The sequence below is a fragment of the Malus domestica genome, chromosome 07 (genome assembly GCF_042453785.1).
Source record: "Malus domestica chromosome 07, GDT2T_hap1".
NCBI classification, from domain to species: domain Eukaryota; kingdom Viridiplantae; phylum Streptophyta; class Magnoliopsida; order Rosales; family Rosaceae; genus Malus; species Malus domestica.
The window spans coordinates 25,572,365-25,581,090 of NC_091667.1; the positions used below are offsets into that span (position 1 = coordinate 25,572,365).

At 37.3% G+C, this 8,726-nt stretch overlaps 1 long non-coding RNA gene across 5 annotated transcripts; it reads left to right on the forward strand.

The window, feature by feature from the left end:
* Positions 1–3,907: 3,907 nt before the first annotated feature.
* LOC103443731 (uncharacterized) lies at positions 3,908–7,876 on the forward strand. 5 transcript variants are annotated; one of them, XR_011583044.1, is made up of 8 exons: positions 3,948–4,134; positions 4,271–4,410; positions 4,496–4,541; positions 4,724–4,827; positions 5,244–5,289; positions 5,674–5,746; positions 5,837–5,942; positions 6,471–7,876. It is a non-coding gene; the product is annotated as an uncharacterized lncRNA (long non-coding RNA). The 5 variants fall into 5 exon arrangements; XR_011583045.1 differs by having other exon boundaries at positions 4,486–4,541; positions 6,471–6,755; XR_011583047.1 differs by having other exon boundaries at positions 4,724–4,832; positions 6,471–6,755.
* Positions 7,877–8,726: the final 850 nt, after the last annotated feature.

The window sequence follows — 8,726 nt, forward strand, 5'->3', positions numbered from 1 at the left end:
CTTCCAAAATCTCCTTCATACTCTGGCCAGAGATTCTTAATCATATCATAGAGTATTCTTCCTCAAACAATTTGAAGGTTAAAGATCCCTTGTTGCATATTCACTTGTCTCCATAGTTAAGTGGCTTAACCCCAACTATACCGTGGACATCCTATGAATAAGTGACTTTAACATAGTCAAAGATCAATGACCTAACCAGAAGACAACTATGATGCTTCAGGTTAAATGACTACTTTGCATTATCCCAACCATGAGTTCTCATGTGAAATGAGTATGAGAACTCCTTGTTGATCGCGTTTAGTGGACTCATTCTCTATTGAGCACCTACGTGCTTGTCTTGGTGCCAGTCACACTAATAACTCGAGACCAGTTACTTTCCCTAAGAAAAGACATAGCACGAACTGATCTTAACAGACTGTCAATACCCAATTGGCAATCCTATGATCAGGAACGTTTAGGATATGTATACGAAAGATAATGGTCTCATGAATCTAACTTCTTTAGATTACATTCTCCCAATTACATATTCCTTGAACTTATTGTTTAAGCATATAACATTTATATGAGATGGCTTTAAACAATAATCTTTTCCCTTTATATTAAACTAGATTAGTTTAACATGTGAAATGTCCGTACAGTATCATCATATGATTGGCTTTAGGGCACATTTCTAACAATTTGGACATCAGTAGCCTCTACGGGGGTAAAGGTCTTCTTTCTTGACTCTTTCAATACTTGCACAGTGCATCGTCGAGATACGACCTGGTCAAACTTGATTTCTCCGACTTCTTCTCCCAGGATGCAGAATCAAATTTTTTGGTACTTAACGGAAGTGACGACGTCCAGCTTTATCAACCAAAGTCGCCCTAGAATCCCATTGTAGGGATACAGGTCGCTTACTATCTTGAATGTTTGCTTTGAGACAACTGGCGGTGTTTTCACGTCAAGTGTGATGTGGCCGATAGAAGTCAAGGTATGTTTATTGAATCTGATGAGTACTTCCTCTCAGCGTATGATTGTGTTTTCCAGGCCTATCATCTGAATTACTGAAAGCTGAAGTAGGTTGACTACACTTCCTTTATCAACCATCATTCTGTCAACTTGTCGACTATAGCATGAGCAGTTGGACAGATACTACTAGTGCGTCGTCATGCGAGAAATCAGCTCCTTCGGCATCCTACTCGGTGAAGCCAATGATGAGTCTAGGTTGGGTATTGATTGCCTAGACCTGCGAGACTAGTAGAGCCTGTTGGATCTTCCTCTTCTTTGAATTGCTGGTGGCCCCCAAGTGCTCATATTTGACGAAGATGTCGTTAATCCAAATCGTCTTGTTGAGCGATTCTTCGTCGACATTCATATTCTTTCTAGGCTGCGCAGCCGGCTTGTTTAAGTATCTGTCGACTTTGCCTTTGTTCATAAGCTTCTCTAGGTAGTTCTTCCAAGTGTAGCAGTCATTAGTTGGGTGACCGGGACCTCGATGGAATACGCAATACTTGGTGTGGTCCAACTTTGAAGTATATCCCTTTGATTACTTTAGCTGCTTGAACCATGGTTTGCTCTTGATATACGGATGATTTGGCCTCCTGCCTGCTTTCGTTTTGCTCGCCGAGCCTCATCCCAAAATGCATGCTTCTCTACCAGAACGAAAGAGTCTGCCAGAGTTAGATTTTCTTTCATGATCAATTCTCCTAATAGTGGGTTATCTTCTAGGAATCCTTTTTGGAAGGCTACACTCGTTATCAAGTCATCGCATCCGACTATCTTTGCTTTCTCTGCTTTGAACCTTCACGTAGTTGTGGAATGACTCATTTAGGTTCTTCTTCATGTTGAACAAATGGTCAGACTTCTTCTTGATCGAGCGGTATGACGAATATTCTTTGGTGAAAACCAAAGAAAGATCATTGAAACTCCGAATGGACTGTGGCGGCAAGGTGTGGAACCAATCTTGTGCCTCGCCTTGCAAAGTGGTGGTGAATATCTTGCACATAAGGGCATCGTTATTCCGATAAAGGACCATCGTGTTTCAATAGTGCTTCAAGTGTCTCTTCGGATGTCCATCTCTTTTGAAGGATGTGAAATGTTGCATGCTGAACTTGCATAGAGGCTATGCCTGCTCGATCTCGTCCATAAAGAGTGACCTGCTTATGTTAGTCATGTCTCGTCGTAACGCCTCATCGGTGACCTAGTTGCGTTGGAAATCACACAATCGCTGGATCAAGAGCCTCACTACTTCTTCTTGAATTTGCCTTTGTTGGGGTATCATAGCTCTCGGCTGCCCCCTATCTTGACCTGTCAGTCCAGGCTGTTCTTCTATATGTTTGGCTTATCTATGAGTAGTTACGGTGCATGTGGTATGTTCCTGGTAGGGGAGTGATTTCCTCGTATACTGCTAGTTGAACTTGAGCTGGATTGAATGACTGCTTCTGTCCGTCATTTGTGTTGCCTATTCCGATGTGAGGTGGAGGAAGCTTCTTGCGGACCTAGCCTCGAATGAACACTTCGCCTGGAAGGTTGCTCATGTTGATTGTCGGAGTATGGTCCCAACCGTGAGTTTATGCTTGTCTGTGAGCCTAATCGAGAGTGCATGCTCCTCTGCGTGCTAAGACGGGAGTATACTCTATCTTGGGGGTGGTGTAAACTTGCAAATGCACAAGATAGTCGTAATATAACGTTTTGCAAGTCCAAGTATCGTTCCCACGAGGATTCTAATTCAATCTCCAATTAGATAAACTAAACCAAATCTAATTATATTAAAGACACACAAACCCAAACAACGAACTAGACTCGATCTTAATTAATAAGTCAATCAAAGATGTAAAGAATTTGTTGTGATGATTTTATAAATGAACAAAAATAGAACCTTAAGTAAAAACTGAAATTAAAGAAAAGAAACAGTTGTGTTTTAAGGCAAGTGATGAAAATCTAGGGATTCGGAATCAACCACAAGCAATCTAGTTTAGGTTTCAATGCATTCAATGGATCTTTCAATTCTTTAGACCATAGTTTTCCTTATGTGAATGATTCTCTCCTAGTTTAGACAGAGGTCGTATATCCTAACATGCAGTCTATCCTGGTTAAGGCATAAATTTAACAAGTAGGACTCTTTACGCTCGAGAAAACAAAGGACCCAAACAAACCATTATTCTTTTTCAAGCAATAATGTAATTTACCACACTTAACCACAAGAAGCTAATTGAATTATATTGCTAGTTCAGCCTCAAATTCATCTTCCAATCTTACTAGATGCAAAGTCCTAAGGTGATCAATCAAAGAACTCAAACAAAGAGTAACAATTCAAACAGTGATTAAGCATTCATCTAAAAGAAACTGGAAATCCAATGAATAACATTAAAAACCATAAACATCCATGCTAGGGCATCATCCTAACCCTAGAAAAAAAGTTTAGTTACTCATAAAATCTGAAAACATAATTAAAATTCTGAAAAACATAAAATACTTCCACACGATGGTGATGGATTGCCTAGATGATCGGCGACTCTGTTTCACTCCTTGCTGCGACCTCTTCTCTGCACCTTCGAAAACCCAAAAACTCTATCTGTCCGCTCCTAAAGTCCCCCCGGTCTACCCTCCTTTATTCCTGAATAAAATGCTGGAATACTTACTTGAATGGGACTCTTGAATTTCTCTTCTGACTTGGATTAGTTTATTGATGATGTGGCACACTAAACGATTAAATATCTATATATACTAAAGCTCAGTTCCAAAATCACTGTTCATCATGTGAGTAGGAGTACTGTTCACCAACAGTGAAAGGGCGGAAATGCCCTCTCTTTCCTGCTCTTTTCCCTCATCGGTACAGTTAAATGGCAAACTTGCCCCAGAGATCCACGCGTCAGTCCGCTTCAATACGATGGAAAAGTCAGGCTATGCGTTTGGTTCCAGAATCCCTATACACGTGTTGCTCATCGGAAAGGAAAGACGGATGAAAAAGCCGAGCTCTCTGTCAAGCATGCAAGAAGGTTCCTCTCTCTCTCTCTCTCACCCATCTCTCGCTCTCAAACCTCAACTTCTCTCTTTCACTTTCTCCGTTTTGCCGAGAAATACCACCCAACCAGTAAACGCTTTCGGTTTGATTCGAAGAAAAATTTTACCCATAAAGGATAGCGTTTCTTTGTGAGTTCTTCGGATCTTACATCTGGGGTTTTCTTTTGTTCAAATATGGGGTTTTGTGATCGTGGTTTTCCTTTTCTTTTTTTTTTTTTTTTTTTTTTTTGTAATTTGAGATTTTGTTTGGGTTCTCTGTTTTCAGATGATTTTTGCATCCCTGTAAACCTAGATTTCTCGGCGCTTTGTGGAAGGTCATAAAATTGGTTTCCAAGGTTTTTTTTCCTGATCTTGCAATTGCTGATGCAAGGGTTTCAGAGTATTTCCCGATCTCTCCTTACACAGGTAACTAAATCTCACTTATTCTCAAATACCCAGAAGCCAAATATTTAATTTGTCACTGTACTTAATCTCTTTTAGCAACCTCCAGTTGTCCTCTGCTTTTCTCACTCTCCAGTGTTCATCAACACCATCAGGTCTCTCTCTACCTCTACCTCTCTCTATATCTCTGATATGTTTATACATGTCGTTGTGTATCTATATATCAGGTTGAAAAAGTTGTTAATTTGATTAATTTTGTTAGGGAAATTATTTGTTTTGGTGATGGATTTGTGGGTTTTAACCGTGTTTTGGATATACTAACAATTTTGTTTTGCAGTAAATTGCAATGGGTTGTCCACGGTTTGCCTGGTAAAACCAGATTTTGCGTGTGGGTTTATTCGTAGACGAGTCTATGATTTTTCAGGAGTTGGAGCGCTGTTGGTGAGGCATGAGCATTTTCATCACATTAGCTATTCCGTACATCAGTCCAATATGTTCTTATCCCTTGCACTCCGTTGTTTATGTTTGGAATGTGTGATTAGAAATTAGAGAATTAACTTCTTGATAATTGCATGTGTTTATGCCCCCTCATGATATCATGAGATCTAATGAGATTGTTTGCGATCTGGTTAAATACATAGTAATAAGGACAATAGTTCATAGTTTTAATGAGGGTTAATGGTTCTGGGTTTTTACATTTATTGTTAACAACTATAATTGTTATGGTTGATTATCGTTCTCTTAGTCTTACTGGGTTTCTTTTAGCACTTTTTCTTTGATTGGAAATTTGGCGGTTTCTTAAGATACAATGATATCAAATTAGATTTTTCTAATTTTCTGATTTTGGTGTTTTGCAGGGAGTACTAATATACTGATATCTGAGATTTTTTATCTTTCAAATGGGTAAGTGCTATTTTTAATGTTTCAGTTCTGGCATGTTTGGTTCTTTGAATTCTGTAGTTTGCTCGCTTCTTCGTTGCTTCGTGATTTTCATTTTTCAGTGTTGGTGATGGAAATTTGAAAAAATTGTAGTAGTTTTCTGAGAAAGTTGGGATTTTTAGTTATATTTTCTGTGTAATCCCTATTGAAAGACTGGAAAATGATATTTTTTTTTTGAGGGAGACTGGAAAATGATTGAAATGATGGTTTTCCTGGGATTTAAAATTATATTTTCCTGGTTGGTTACAATCGTTTTGTTCATCTCTCCATTCGTTTTTTTTTTTTTATATTATTCTCTCCAACATTTTTGGCTAATTTTATGTCTCATTTTTTGGTGGCTTTCTGCAGAAGTTAACATGAGCTTTTCACATGACATGGATGTTGAGTACAAGAAACTCATCCAAATAGTGAACCCACCAAGGTATGTGCAAAAATCATACCTTAAATTCCTCAAAGCCACCTCAATTATTTACCATATTCCTTCTTCAAATTTACATCCATTTGTCCGAAGTTGTTTTGTTTCAGGGTTGTAATAGATAACAAAACCTGCAAGATGCAACGGTGATAACGGTATCTTTGATCTACTCCTCTCTGCACCTCCTCCTAAACCCCTCTTGGTAAACTTTCAAACTTTACCCTAAATTGTATTTCCTTTCTCTTTCTACGCTTTCAAAAGGTTTCATTTTTTTGAGTTCTTATGCTTATGTCTCTGAAAGCACCTTAATTTTGTGTTTAATTTAGGTTTTGGCATTGTGAATTTTGAATTTTCCGTTTAATTTGGATTTTCATGTTTTGTATTTTGAATTCGTAGCCTAATTTGAAAATGAATTAGGATAAATGATTGCTACCTAAACTGATGACCATGATAGAGCAAAAAATATATTGAGTCATTTTTTTTTAAGAAAAGGTCACTTTAGCAAAACAACAATTATATATATTTTTAAAATAGTTTTCGGCTTCAAATTTTGGTTTTTGTGTTTGCAGAGGAAGGAGAATTTGACCCGATTAGCTCCAAGCTTGCAGTAAACTTTTCTATTTGTTCAGGGTTATGAGAATTCTTACAAAAAGAATTAAGGCAACTCAGATTATAATTTTCCATTTAAAACTGTTTTTAATTTGGTCCACCATGTTATGTTTGTTAATAGGAACCCAGAAGAGTCTTGAATTCAGTTCCAACTGTGACATAAAATGGAACTTGGTGTCATTAAGCTATCGTCCTCAGCCCGCAGAATTCAGGTAGCCCCATGACTTTTACATTACTGCTTTCTTTTTATATACTAATTATTGTTCTATGAATTGTATTCTTCAGTTAAATAATGATTAATTAGAATGCCCAAAAAAAAAACCTGGGCATAATATGACTGACACTGCAAAAGGTTTCATTTTTTCGAGTTCTTATGCCTATGCTATAATATTGATTCAAGAGAAAAGAGATAATAATTTCACTATGACTGACACTGCAAAAAACTTCTGTTCCAGTCTGTTGCAACAATTAGTCCCCCCAGCATTTTTGGTTTTCACAAGCCTCAAGGTTAAACAATTTACATGCCAATGACTGCAGTTTCTAATTAAATAATTATTAGTTTCAAATTAACACTGAGACATCTGAAAAATTGGTTTGGCAAGGCATAGTTTAATGTTCTTTTTCATTTTATGCATTTTAATTTGAGAGAATTTGGCTTATTTGTCTTGATGTAATTAAATTCTTGAATTTTGCAAATTGAACTAATGAAGTTCATTCTGAATTTCCAATTCAACATTATAGCATTATAAAATTGTTTTGCAAAGAAATTGTGTGTTGCTCATGTGCATCCTTCATTGTTTGTGCTTTCAATTCAAGATAATGCAGTATATTTTCAACAGTAACCAATAATATATTCTCAGATAATCATGGCGGGATGGCCATGATATGTTATTTAGGGTACTTTGAGTGGAGTAATTTTGTGATAGTTATTAGTTTGAAGCATTGATGTTTTTTAGTTATTTGACCACCTCTACATCTCTTTCATTTAAATACTTGATTGGGAGCTTAATCTTTCTTTTGGTATTTGCTTAGTGTACTTTTGTTGGCCGTGTTTTGTATCTCATTAACGACAAGCAAGTGAAAGCTATAAGTTATCTATTACAAGTATCCATTTTAAAAAATCATATGTATGATAGTTGGTAGATTTTATTATTTGAGATTTCTTATTATTTTAGTGGTGTTGTGTTAACATTTCTTTTGCAATTTGATACTTTTCTATTTACACATTTCTTTACATGCAATTTAATCTGCATATTTGTGCTTCCGCAAATTGATAAAATTGATATTTTGATTCTACAACTTTGTAACTGAATGAAAATGGTTTCAACTCTGCGATTTGCGAGCTTTTAATCCAACAAGAAAGATGAAGGTTCGTGCCTGTTGAGTGTGCAGGAGTTAAAGTAGGTGAGTTCGAAAAATGTAAGAATGCAGGAATGTAAGTAAGATTAATCTTTTTTCACATGCACATCATCTTTTGTATATAGATTGTATCAATCAAATCTTTCGTATATAAAGATTTATTCAGTATTTTCTGTCATACAATCTTTTATATCTTTGAAACAAATTTTACACACAATTTGTCATCCCGCAGCAACGCACGGGCAAAAACTATCTAGTATTAACTATGCACCGTTTAGAATAGTCCTTAACTTTTCTAAAAGCTTCCTCTTTTTTTTCTCTCTGCTTGTTTCCTTTAATTAAACTTTGTAAATCTGAAATCTCTTTGCAAATCCCGCGTAAAACCTTGCTGGCGGACGTCTGGTACAAAAACCACTATAACGTCTTCTAGGAAACTCGGAATCACGAACCGTAAAATTCTTTTGAAAGCTAACTTTCATATCTTTCCAATGGTATAAGACTGAACAGCTGGTTCATTCTGAGGAAGTACAGTTTAATCCGTAAAGTTGGCTGATCCGCACAAACAGCCTCTGCTTCCAGCACGCCAAACTCATTTCAATCGCTAAAAATGCTCTTTTTTCTTCTTTCTTCATCTTCACACTTCAAATCTAAGAAAAACATAAAACTAAGTGAAACAAACTAAATTCACTCCAAAGGATAACAAAAATCTAAACTAAAAGGGCATGAAAATGTACGCAATTATGATTATATCAGGTGGCCCAGTCGAGAGTACACTACCAGAACGCTCAATTCATGGTTGGTCGAGTGGTTGCTTGCCAGGACGATACTGGAGAGGTTCCTCGTCTGCCCTTGGGCCGCTGGGTTATTGGGCTCGTGTAGGTTGGAATGGCACGGCTTGGGCTTGTGGGCCTTGGGCCGTTGTCTTGGCATCGTGGGTATGGGCTTTGTCGAAGGTGGCCATGGCAACTGCTGTCGTGGTGGCTACTACGGTGGCACCCAGTGGTGGTGGTGCCTCTGC